We start from the raw sequence: 12,870 nt of genomic DNA on the forward strand, positions 1-12,870 counted from the left end.
TTGTGTCCAATTCTGGGCACCACAATTCAAGAGAGATATTGACAAGCTGGAATGTGTCCAGAGGAGGGTGACTAAAATGATCAAGGGTCTGGAGAACAAGCCCTATGAGGAGTGGCTTAAGGAGCTGGGCACGTTTAGCCTGAAGAAGAGAAGGCTGAGAGGAGATATGATAACCATGTATAAATATGTGAGAGGAAGCCACAGGGAGGAGGGAGCAAGCTTGTTTTCTGCTTCCCTGGAGACTAGGACGTGGAACAATGGCTTCCAACTATGAGAAAGGAGATTCCATTTGAACATGAGGAAGAACTTCCTGACTTTGAGAGCCATTCAGCAGTGGAACTCTCTGCCCTGGAGTGTGGCGGAAGCTTTTAAACAGAGGCTGGATGGCCATCTGTCAGGGGTGCTTTGAATGCAATATTCCTGCTTCTTGGCAGGGGGTTGGACTGGATGGCCCATGAGGTCTCTTCCAACTCTTTGATTCTATGATTCTATGATCACTGGTCCTTCTCAATCTTCTCTTCTCCAAGCCAAACATTCCCAGATCCCTAAGCTGCTCCTCAGAGGGATTCACAGTTTCCAGAGCCTTGACCATTTTGGTTGCCCTTCTCTGGACATCTTCCAGGTTGTCAATATCCTTCTTGAATTTTTCTGCAGACAACTGGACGTGGGGTTATTCCAGATGAGGTCTGACCAAAGCAGAAGACAGTGGCCCCATGGTGCTTTATGCGGCTTTGAGCGGACCACCTCCACCTGCCTCCCTCTCAGCTCTGCTGCCAGACAGAGAACTCAACTGATTGGTTTGCCAAATTTATGGCCTGGCTGTCCGATGGAGGCTCCGCTTCCTGTTGCTACTCGATTATCAGGTGGTGTGAAAAGCCGTAAATAAATAAATACCTTCAGCCTGCCTTCATCTCGGGAAGCCTTTTAATCTTCCTGCGATATATTTTATAACGGAGCGTCTAACTCCCTGCCGAGTCGTGCGATATCTCATTTTACCATCTGATATAAGGGACTGGATTAAACCAAGGCTATTGTTGGATGTTAATCATTGAGTGGGGAGTGAGGAAGCAGATCAACAACACCTTCCAGGCTGTTCGCGTTCCTATGAACCTCGCTCTTTTCCCATTTCGGTTCAGAAAAGCTCCCTCCGTCACCTTGATCAGAGGCAATTCTTTTCGGAGTCTTAAAGCTGCAAACCAACGCATGCCACAAAACCAAAGAGGATGGAAGAAGGAGCCTGTCTCTTAGGAGTTTGGATTTGGAGACATACCATAGCATCCTCTCCCATCCAACTGTCCCAACATTTTACAGCTATCTATCATCTATCTATCTATCTATCTATCTATCTATCTATCTATCTATTATTTATTTCTTTATTTACCTTGCTTATATAGCGCTGTTCTCAGCCCGAAGGCGACTCACAGCGGTTCACAACAAATACGAACAGCAAAAATTCAGTGCTACAGTATAGAAACAGTTGACAACCTAACACATTACACATTACACGACCCATTCACTGTCGTCTCGTCATCAAAAACATGTTCCAGATTCGTCATCCATTGTTCCATTCCAGTGTTCATTAACCAATCATTGCACTAATTATTCGAACGCCTGCTCAAACAGCCAGGTCTTCACTTTTTTGCCGAATACCATTAGAGATGGTGCTAGTCTAATGTCCGTAGGAAGGGCGTTCCACAGCCGAGGAGCCACCACCGAGAAGGCCCTATCTCTCGTCCCCGCCAGCCGAGCTTGAGAAGCAGGCGGGATCGAGAGCAGGGTCTCCCCGGAAGATCTCAAAGTCCTGGTGGGTTCATAGGCAGAGATGTGGTCAGATAGGTAGCTTGGGCCAGAACCATTTAGGGCTTTAAAGGCCAACGCCAGCACTTTGAATTCAGCCCGGTAGCAGATCGGTAGCCAGTGGAGTTGGCGCAACAGGGGGGGGGGGGTTGTATGCTCCCTGCGCTCCGCTCCTGTTAAAATCATGGCTGCCGAGCGTTGGACTAGTTGGAGCTTCCGAGCTGTCTTCAAAGGTAACCCCACATAGAGAGCGTTGCAGTAGTCTAAACGGGATGTACCCAGAGCGTGGACTACCGTGGCCAAGTCAGACTTCCCAAGGTACGGGCGCAGCTGGCACACAAGCTTTAGCTGTGCAAATGCTTCCCTGGTCACCGCCGAAACCTGGAGTTCCAGGCTCAGCGATGAGTCCAGGGTCACACCCATCCAACACAGGCTGTAACCCTATGCCCTGTTCGGCCTTGCGACTGACCAGGAGTACCTCTGTCTTGTCTGGATCTATCTATCTATCTATCTATCTATCTATCTATCTATCTATCTTCCACCCTTCTCACCCTGCAGGGGACTCAGGATGGATTACAGTGTACACATATATGGCAAACATTCAATGCCATTTTTCGACATACAAACATATACAGACATACACAGAGGCGATTTAACATTTTTATGGCCACCATGGGAGCTGTTGCTTTCATTGTCCATCTGCGACACTGATGAAGCACTTCTGCATTCCCCACATGCTTCTCCGCTGGAAGGCTTTGCTGGAGTCTTCTTTATGGCCTCATAAATCAGTTAATTTAGTCTCCCCACACTTTAAGGTGGTACCTTATTTTCCTACTTGACAGATGCAACTGTCTTTCGGGTTGCAAAGGTCGACAACAGGCTACACACAATTGGTTGGAAACCCACTCCAACCCGGGCTGGCTTCGAACTCATGACCTTTTGGTCAGAGTGATCTTAATGCAGCTGACACTCAGCCAACCACGCCACAATCCCAATGCTCCCAAATAATCCAACATGGCAAGGACAGCCCCAAATAATCCTCCCATCTTTAATGTATGTATTCGCCTTCACCACCAAGCCATTACATTGATGTTAAAAGTCCAAGAGAAGAAGAGATGGTCATTTGTTTGGGGTGCTTTGATTGTGTGTTCCTACAAGGCAGGGGGTTGGATTGGAGGGCCTCTAAAGCAGTGTTTCTCAACCTGGGGGTCGCAAGAGGGTGTCAGAGGGGTCACCAAAGACTATCAGAAAACACAGTATTTTCTGTTGGTCATGGGGGTTCTGTTTGGGGCATTTGGCCCAATTCTATTGTTGGTGGGGTTCAAGGGACTCTTTGTTTGTAGGTAAACTATACATCCCAGCAACTACAACTCCCAAATGTCAAGTCTCTTTTCCCCAAACTCCACCAGTGTTCACATTTGGGCATTAAGACATTAAGGTCTTCTGGGGAGGCCCTGCTCTCACTCCCAACTTCTTCACAGATGCATCTGATTTGGATGAGAGACAGGGCCCTGTCAGTGGTGGCCCCTCGACTGTGGAACGCCCTGCTTAGAGATATAAGATTAGCTCTCTCCCTCCTGACTTTTTGAAACAAGGTGAAAACCTGGTTTTTTGAGCAAGCGTTCCCAAATACAGCATAGCTAAACAGAATTATGGAACTACTTGATAATGCAATGGAATAATGATTTGACATGGAGATGCTCACGATAATGTTTTAAGGCTTTGTACGATTTTTATATTTTATATATCATATGCTATTGTTTTTAACAGAATTTCTTGATTATTTTTACTTGTTATAATTATAGAGGCATCAAATTGTTGCCAATTTGTGAACAGACACCTTCAAGGTCATGTGGCCTGCATGACTGCATGGAGTGTCATTACCTTCCCGCCGGAGCGGTACCTATTGATCTGCTCAAATTTGCATGTTTTTGAACTGCTAGGTTGGGAGAAGTTGGGGCTGACAGCGGGAGCTCATGCCACTCCCCGGATTCGAACCTGCGGCCTTTCGGTCAACAAGTTCAGCAGCTCAGCGCTTTAACCCACTGCGCCACTGGAGGCTCCTTATAATACATTAGCAAACTGGTATTACCAAACATCGAAAAACAAACATTGCCTTTCTCAAATAACCAAGGCACCACCCCAAGCTAGTATATAATAAAATTTAAGCATCTATGGATTTGGGTATCTATGGTGAGATCCTGGAACTACACCCTAATAGATGCCAAGGGCTGGTGCATTCACCCTTTCCACATTCTGCATAACTATATCCCACTGGGAAAGACAGGCCCCTAATAGTGGCTCTTCCCACACTGCATGCAATGACATTTGAGTGTTCTGGCTGCAGAAGTGGAGCAATGCCTTCAAAAGTTCAGGACAAGGCTTCCTGCTCCCGTTGCAGGTTGCCAACGATGTGAACGTTGCTCTTGGCAGGGATAATTCCTTCCTCATGAGGAATCATCAGCTTACGTCCAGCCACTCTGAGTATTACTCTTATCTTTAGCCTAGATAGCAGTAACTACACCTGGGGCACTAAATCCTTTCAGATCTTTCAAAAGTATAGTTAGTTGAGCTACTAGACCAGTGGTTCTCAACCTGGGGTCCCCAGATGTCTTTTGCCTTCAACTCCCAGAAATCCTAACAACTGGTAAGCTGGCGGGGATTTCTGGGAGTTGTAGACCAAAAACATCTGGGGACCCCAGGTTGAGAACCACTGTACTAGACCAACCAAGTCCATATTGTGGTTAAAGAGCCAGAGTTGGATGATGGTTTGAAGAACTATGTCATGACTTCAAAATTATCCTTTGGTCCCTATCGTAGTAATGGAAATAATTGTCACACTCAACTCCTGGAACGATTCTACCTAAAGGTATCAGGCAAGCCCCCACTTTGGCAGTCTTTAGGAGCTTGAAAATGTGGCTGTTCCAGTGTGCTTCCTTTAGAGTTGCCTCCAAAAACCCTTCAAATCTCTTGGGAAGACAGGCAGACAAATGTCAAATGTCAGCCTTGAACAGTTTGGGACCACCCTACCTGCGTGACCGCATCTCCATCTACGAACCCACGCGTTCACTTCGGTCATCTGGAGAGGCCCTGCTCGTGATCCCGCCTGAGCCACAAGTGCGCTTGGTGGGGACTCAAGACAGGGCCTTTTCTGTGGTGGCTCCCCGACTCTGGAACGCCCTCCCAAAAGATCTTAGACAGCCCCCTACATTGGCAGTCTTCAGAAAGAACTTGAAGACCTGGCTGTTCCGATGTGCCTTCTCAGATTAGGAATCTCCAATACCAAGTCCTAGAAGCACTTTAGTAGAACTAAGATCACTTCACACTGCACACTGCACTTACTTATAATCCTACATACCTCCTGCCACACCAGCACTTTTAATCTTGTACCCATTACTCTGGCCCGGCCCAGTTTTATAGTGTCTTGATGTATTGTTTATTGTCTGTTGTTTATTCTGCTTAACTGTTTTTAATTTGCTTTAGGTATTGTATTGTTGTATTGTGTTTTGAGGCCTTGGCCGATGTAAGCCGCATCGAGTCCTTCAGGAGATGCTAGCAGGGTACAAATAAAGTTATAATAATAATAATATAATAGTGCTGGAAGAAGCAAAGATGACCAGCATTGAAGCGATGCTCTACGCCATCAACTCTGCTGGTCTGGACACATTGTCTGAATGCCTGATCACTGTCTCCCAAAGCAGTTACTCTATTTCCAACTCAAGAACGGGAAATGTAACGTTGGTGGACAGGAAAAGAGATTTAAAGATGGGCTTAAAGTCAACCTTAAAAATTGTGGCATAGACACCGAGAACTGGGAAGCCCTGGATTTTGAGCACTCCAGCTGGAGGCCAGCTGTAACCAGCAGTGCTGCAGAATTCGAAGAGACATGAATGGAGGGCGAAAGGGAGAAATGTGCCAAGATGAAGGTGCGTCAAGCCAACCCTGACCGGGACTGCCTTCCACCTGGAAACGGATGTCCTCACTGCGGGAGAACATGCGGATCAAGAACAGGGCTCCACAGTCAGCTACGCAGGGGCGGCTGAAGCAATAGGCAAGATACGCATTTGCGTATAGCGCAAATCCCTGAGGGGCACTCTTGAGGTGCCCCGCAAGGTAACTCTTTTATTCACCTCTACCTTCTACCTTTTATTTTTCAGTGATTGGTTTGGGGGGGGGGCAAAATACTGTTTGCTTACACTTGAAAACAGGGGCGGCCCATCCATTATGCGAAGTAAGTGGTCGCAGAACACTTTTTTTTGCCAGGGGCGCAGAGGCGCCTCTGTAAATGCCCAAGAGAGAGAGAGAGAGAGAGCCCCTCCGGCTGGAGGTATCTCCCACCTCCGCTCCCTCCTTTGTTTTTGCGCCTACCTTCAGGAAAGGTGGGCATCTCCACCTCTCTCTCCACCTCTCTCTCTCTTGGTCCCAATGGCTGAGGAGAAAGTCAGGAGAAGAGGTGACTTTTGATGCACATGCCGGGATCTTCAGGCACGCCTCCGGACACAAAGCGGGCCAGACAAGGGAGCAAGTGCGGAAAGTGTAGTTACTGGGATGTATAGTTCACCTACAATCAAAGAGCATTCTGAACTCCACCAATGATGGAATTGAACCAAATATGGCACACAGAACTCCCACGACGAACAGAAAATATATATCAATGATTGGTTGGGGGGGGGGTGCCAAAATACTGTTTGCTTACCTTTGAAAATTACCTAGGGCCACCTCTGCTTGAAAATTATATAGTATCCACCCCTAAGACACTACACTTGGAGGACCATCATCCTCAGACTATGAGGGATCGTCTAAAAAAATGGAAATGATCCCTTTATCCAGTGGTGCCTTTGCTCGTCGTATTTGGTTTCCATTAAAGTGCTCCTCTTTGTCCCCTTGAAAAGTGTGTTTTGAATAACAGCAGTATGGATGACAATTGCATACCGCTCCAAAAGAGATGTACTTGACTGCACGCATTTATTTAGAAGTTGTCCCTCTTCCCTTTCCTTTCTCTCTCCCTCCCTCTCCCTTCTCCCTTTCCTCTCCTGCTTCGTTTTTCCTCTCTGTCACTTGAAGGATGAAACCCCTTCATACAAGGCGTCCCCAGAGCTTTGGACGCAACCTTTCATTTCAGCAGCAGCACACACACAAGCTCGCGCTCGCACACAGAGCTAGCTGGAGATGGAGGAAGCCTTATTAGACAGCGGCATTAGCTTGATCTTTTTTCAGGGTAATACGGCACAAGCTAGAATAAGAGAGCAACTCAGCTCCTCGCTTTCCACGTATACCTGAAACAACATCTAGTAGTGAACCTTGTAGTAGTCATGGTTGACTGCAAATAGTTGAAGCCACAGAAAGTGAATATGTGGATAAAGGGGGAAATCCCAGTTTGATGCCCACTCCCCACCCATGAGGGTCTCCCTCCAGGGAAAAACCAAGAATGAGAAACTTGGAAGTCCCTGAACAGACTCAGAAGTGGAGTGGGCAGATAAAAAGGTAACCTGGCAAAATAGCACAACCTAAAAGAATCCCACACCTTGTGTGACTGTGGAGCAGGACAGACAACTCTGCATCTGTATGCTTGTCCACTATGCCCTGCCTCATGTTAGAGGAAGAATTGTTGGAGGCTACAGACAATGCTGTTGCTGTTGCCCGTTTTTGGTCAAAATACATTTAGCTGCCTGCGCTGCTTCTATTTTTATCAGTTTTATACTAATTTATGCAATGCTTTTGATATGAAATAAATAAATAAAAGGGGGAGTATGGAATATTTTCTAACCACAGTTAAGCTCAAGTAACTGCAAGTAAAACAAGACCAAGGAGAAAGGTGGACTATGTAATATTTGCAGACCATGGCTGACTGTGGATAACTGAAACAATAGAAAGTGAACCTGTGGGTTGTTATGATTTTGCATCAAGGAAAACTAATTAACTTAGGAGAGAATGCTTCTGGAACATGGCCATACAGCCTAGAAAACTCACAACAACCCACTAACTAACTTGCTCCTCATTGAGGACTTGAGACTTGGGCATTGTGGGGTTGAATCCCAACACAGATAAGGGTTTCCTGTACCTAACTATGTAACCTATCCTGACTAGGGATCTGACCACACAGGAAGAAGGGGGTCCATTCTTCCAGGAACTGGAACATGGGTGACTGCTGTTTCCATCAGATTTGGTTGGGTCATTGCATGATAGTTAAATAGCTGGTAAAGGTGTCTCGCCCAAACTGGTCACTTGAGATCAACCAGGGTGAAACAAACCCTACTAAAAATGCTCAGTGCACCATTGGGAGCCTCTGTCTTGTATGGTCAAAAGCATTTTGTCTTTGTTCCTTGGAGGCCAGCAAAGGAACTCGTCTCATTGCCTCTCACCTCCCTTCAGGGACCGGCAACATCCTCAGTCAGAGGAAGAGAAAGCAGTTAAAGCAATCACGAAGGATTTTTTTTATGTTGGTAGTAGCAATAACATCCTCGACAACAAAAACCCATTTCTGAGTGGCTGTCTCTATCCCTCAAATGTATGTAGTGCCGAGATACGAAGCGCCATTTCCATCTTGGAAGGATTGTCAAAGACCATTTGCGTTCTTGTTCGGAGACAGGAAACAAACAAAACTCCAAATGTGGTGTGGGTTTTTCTTTTCTCCCCTCCCCAAAGTTGTGTTTTATGTACAAGGCTTCCATCCCCCTTTCCTTCTCTTTCCAATAGCTTATTCTCCGACTGTTGTCTGCAGTGGACCTTGTTCCTGTTCCCCATAGATTTGCTCCAAAAGGGTGACCCCTTACCTTGGTGACAATGTTGTCCTGATGTTGACTCCTGATGTCCAAAAACAGCCGCTGAGGGGCCGGTCCTTGGCGGAAGTCATGAGTTTTGCCTCTTCTTTGTCTGTGTGATGCTGCCGATGGAGTCAAGGTTTAAAGGTCTTGAAGTGATGCTCACCAAAGCCGGCCTCTGAACTGAGGGAAAGAGGACATGGAAAGAGAAGGTCAACTTAAGAGCAAAGAAAGGGCAAACCAACAATGGCATGGGGAAAGGTAAAGGTTTCCCCTGACATTAAATCTAGTCATATTCGACTCTGAGGTGCTCATCTCCATTTCTAAGCCAAAGAGCTGGCATTGACCATAGACACCTCTAAGGTCATGTGGCCTTCTCACCTATTGATCAACTTACATTTGCATTTAAGGATGACTTAAATCAAGAAATAGTTTTCTTAGATCTACAGAGACACTCGCTGGAACACCTCAGCAAGCAAGAGTCCAAAAGTGGCAGGCTCAAACCCAGCATCTCAATCCATAGGTGATACCAGATGAGTGTCTCCCTCTTGGGCACATAGAAGACTGGGCGACTCGGAAGGCACTGAACAGACTGCGCTCTGGCACCATGAGATGCAGAGCCAATCTTAAGAAATGGGGCTACAAAGTTGAATCCACAACATGTGAGTGTGGAGAAGAGCAAACCACAGACCGCTTGCTGCAATGCAACCTGAGCCCTGCTACATGCACAATGGAGGACCTTCTTGCGGCAACACCAGAGGTACTCCAAGTGGCCAGATACTGGTCAAAGGACATTTAATCAACTACCAAGTTTGCAAAATTTGTATTTTTTTATCTGTTTGTTTGTTCTGTTCTGTTAGAAATGTAATACAATGGTCTGGTTGCCCCTGACACAATCAATCAATCAATCAATCAATCAATAAACAAACCTTGATCTCATCTCTGCAGGAGTCTACCATATATCATGCAGCTGTGGACAAGTCTGTATAGGAACCACCAAACGCAGCATTGTCCAGACACAAATCAAGAAACATGAAAGGCACTGCAGACTACTTCAACCACAGAATTCAGCCATGGCAGAGCACCTGATGAACCAATCTGGAAACAGCATATTATTTGGGAAAATAGAAATGCTGGACCACTCTAACAACCATGTCAGGCTACACAGAGAAGCCATTGAAATCCACAAGAAGCATGTGGACAACTTCAACAGAAAGGAGGAAACCATGATAATGAACAAAATCTGGCAACCAGTATTAAAAAAACTCCAAAATCATCTATATAAATAAAAACGTAATGTTCATTTGTGGGATTAACAGAACTCAAAAACCACTGGACGAATTGACACCAAATTTGGTAACAAGACACCTAATAACCTAATGTATGTCCTTCACTCAAAAAAATTGATTTCGTCATTTGAGAGTTGTAGTTGCTGGGATTTATAGTTCACTTACCATCAAAGAGCATTCTGAACCCCACCAACGATGGCATTGAACCAAACTTGGCACACAGTTCTCCCATGACCAACAGAAAATACTGGAAGGGTGTGGTGGGTAGTGTTCTTTGGTTTTGGAGTTGTAGTTCACCTACATTCAGAGATCACTGTGGACTCAAAACAATGATGGATCTGGACCAAACTCTACACGAATACTCAATATGCCCAAATGTGAACACTGGTGGAGTTTGGGCAAAATAGAATCTTGATGTTTGGGAGTTGTGGTTGCTGGGATTTATAGTTCACCTACAATCACAGAGCATTCTGAACCCCACCAACGATAGAATTGGGGCAAACCTCCCACACAAAACCCTCATGTGGGCCACAGCAAAGCGTGGCAGGGGATGGCTAGTAGTAAATAAAGAGCAACACTCAAACACAGGGGAACTCCAGACAAGAAACAATCAGAGATAGCTAATCACCTCTCAACATAGGATTCCCCCAGGCATTAAGAAGCCAGACCTTGAAACTGCCAGGCCATTAAATGCTAATCAAGGTGGCCAATTGAAACATTCACATCTACCTCCAACAGATAAGTTCTTTCTTCCCACCCCATTCCACAGATATATAAATCCCATTTTCTTAATTTCCAACAGACCTCACAACTTCTGAGGATGCTGGCGAAACGTCAGGAGAGAATGCTTCTGAAACATGGCCAGACAGTCTGAAAAACTTACCTAGTGATTCCAGCCATGAAAGCCTTCGACAATACAAAAAAACATTGATTCTAGACAGCTGCAGGTGTCTTTGCGCAAAGACTAAAGTTTATGTCCAAAAAAAAAAAGTGATATGGTATAGAAAATCTTACTAAAATAATAAAAATATCATGCAAAATCCAGCATTTTTGAAAACCGGAGACTGAGACCTGGCCAACCGGAGGAGAGCCATGACAAACAGTCTCTGAGCAGTTCTTGCCTACATAAAGCCCCATGAAATCCATGAAATTGCCATAAATCATAGGTGACTTGAAGGCACAGACATCACATATCTTGTGCTTTTCTGTAACAACAAATGGAAATTGTCCACTTTCTTACAGAGAGCACCAACGCTAAAGAGAAAACACATTTGTTTGTTCACACCGTCCCTCTTCAGAATGTGTTATGTGTATAAATCCTGGATTGCGCTAACTCCGTCAAAGTGAATTGTTTGGTGCAGTTCTAACTCTCCAGCACATTAGTGAGTGTTATTACCCAGAGCTGCAAAATCCATACCTACACATTTCAGATACGCTGGACGAGAATCCTATTAGGGACACTGAGATTAGAAGTGGCCATTAGAAGGCGATGTCAAATGGCAACACAAAGAGAGGCAAGTCGCAGATAGGAAAGACGGAGTGGCCAAAAGAAGGTGCCAGCGCATCAAAGGAGAGGGGTCAGGGGCTCTCCTTTAATGAGTCCAGAAGCAAATAGGAACAAAGGGGACGTCAGCTTGCAAAGATCTGTCAGGCAATTTGGGACAAAGCAGAAAGGCAAGAGAGATAGGGTAATCCATCAGCCAGAAAACATTGAACTCTGTGAGGTCTCCCACCTGCACAAGAAAGAGAAGTGAGTGCCATGGAAAACAAGGGCATCCAACTGATATGGAGAAAATAGAGACACCCGGCTCCCAACTCAGTGGCAAGAAAATGGAAATTAGAACTGAGCTAAAATAGTATAGGAGTTTGGGAGAGGTTGTTTTTGCAATTGTTTTGCCAGTTTTAAGATCAGCTATCTCTATTTGATTATTTTCTCCCTAAGGTCTTGTTTACTTGGTTCACTTGTATTGCCCATGCTTGCAACACAAGGTCTGGTTGGCTATGGAACATTACAAAGTGATCCCTTGTAGAGTGGTATCAGTTCCACTAAAATCATGGGTTTGGGGAGCCTGGCGTGTTTATTTTTCCAGAATTGTAGAATCATAGAGTTGGAAGAGACCACGGGGGCCATCCAGTCCAACCCCCTGCTAAGAAGAAGGAATTTGAGATGGAAGACCAAATCAGACAACAGGCCAGTGGAAGGTAAAGGCAGAGGTTTATTCTCAATGGCCAGAGAGGATGTCAGCAGAGAAAGCACTTCAAAGTACTGACATAGAATCATAGAATCATAGAATCAAAGAGTTGGAAGAGACCTCATGGGCCATCCAGTCCAACCCCCTGCCAAGAAGCAGGAATATTGCATTCAAATCACCCCTGACAAATGGCCATCCAGCCTCTGCTTAAAAGCTTCCAAAGAAGGAGCCTCCACCACACTCCGGGGCAGAGAGTTCCACTGCTGAACGGCTCTCACAGTCAGGAAGTTCTTCCTAATGTTCAGATGGAATCTCCTCTCTTGTAGTTTGAAGCCATTGTTCCGTTGCGTCCTAGTCTCCAAGGAAGCAGAAAAAAAGCTTGCTCCCTCCTCCCTGTGGCTTCCTCTCACATATTTATACATGGCTATCATATCTCCTCTCAGCATTCTCTTCTTCAGGCTAAACATGCCCAGTTCCCTAAGCCGCTCCTCATAGGGCTTGTTCTCCAGACCCTTGATCATTTTAGTCGCCCTCCTAACAATTGAAAGTACAGGACTTTTCATTTCATCTGATAGCCAGTCAAGAAACCCATTCCAGCTCCTGATTGGCTGAAAAACTGTTTGGCAAGAATCTGCACCCTGAGTGGGTTGGGACTCCAATGGACATCATCACTGGTTGTCTTTTTGTGGTGGTGGGAAATTTTTAAAAATGTCATTAGAGTGTCAGACCGAGAGGAGCGTAATCAGAAAGGAATGCAGTATGACATTGGGAAATGAGTCCATGATGGGCTTAATGGAGTGGCTCTGGTTAACACAGTGGGGTGAATCTTAA

General features: G+C 45.6%; 1 protein-coding gene across 3 annotated transcripts in view; it reads right to left on the reverse strand.

Moving 5' to 3' along the window:
- Window positions 1–12,870, reverse strand: part of LOC137095350 (protein ELFN1-like) — a 314,403-nt gene that overhangs the window by 110,898 nt on the left and 190,635 nt on the right. For 2 of the 3 annotated variants that reach the window (XM_067461898.1, XM_067461899.1), the window contains exon 3: window positions 8,571–8,741. The gene's annotated coding sequence lies outside the window, so the exon portion shown is untranslated. Of the gene's footprint in view, window positions 1–1,381; window positions 1,407–8,570; window positions 8,742–12,870 lie in introns of those variants that run through there. The other variant, XM_067461901.1, reaches the window with a different exon arrangement.

The sequence above is a fragment of the Anolis sagrei genome, chromosome Y (assembly GCF_037176765.1).
Source record: "Anolis sagrei isolate rAnoSag1 chromosome Y, rAnoSag1.mat, whole genome shotgun sequence".
In the NCBI taxonomy this organism is placed as follows: domain Eukaryota; kingdom Metazoa; phylum Chordata; class Lepidosauria; order Squamata; family Dactyloidae; genus Anolis; species Anolis sagrei.